Here is a 231-nt window from a genome sequence, read left to right on the forward strand (position 1 = left end):
TCCCTCTTCCCTTTGTTGACAAAATTCCCCTGCCAACTTGAGTTTGGCCGGCTCAGCCGTGGCCCTGACGTCACACGTGGTCACGTGGCTCCGCCTCCCGCTGGATCTTTAAGTAGAAAGTAATCTATCAGGCCAGTCCTTAAAACGCGACTTTCGACTACGGGGGCTTCGGTGTCCCTGCACCCCCTCCCCTCGTTGCCCCAGTCTGCGCCCTCCCGAGCTGCTCAGCGC

Source organism: Myotis davidii, unplaced genomic scaffold (assembly GCF_000327345.1).
Source record: "Myotis davidii unplaced genomic scaffold, ASM32734v1 scaffold205, whole genome shotgun sequence".
NCBI lineage: Eukaryota > Metazoa > Chordata > Mammalia > Chiroptera > Vespertilionidae > Myotis > Myotis davidii.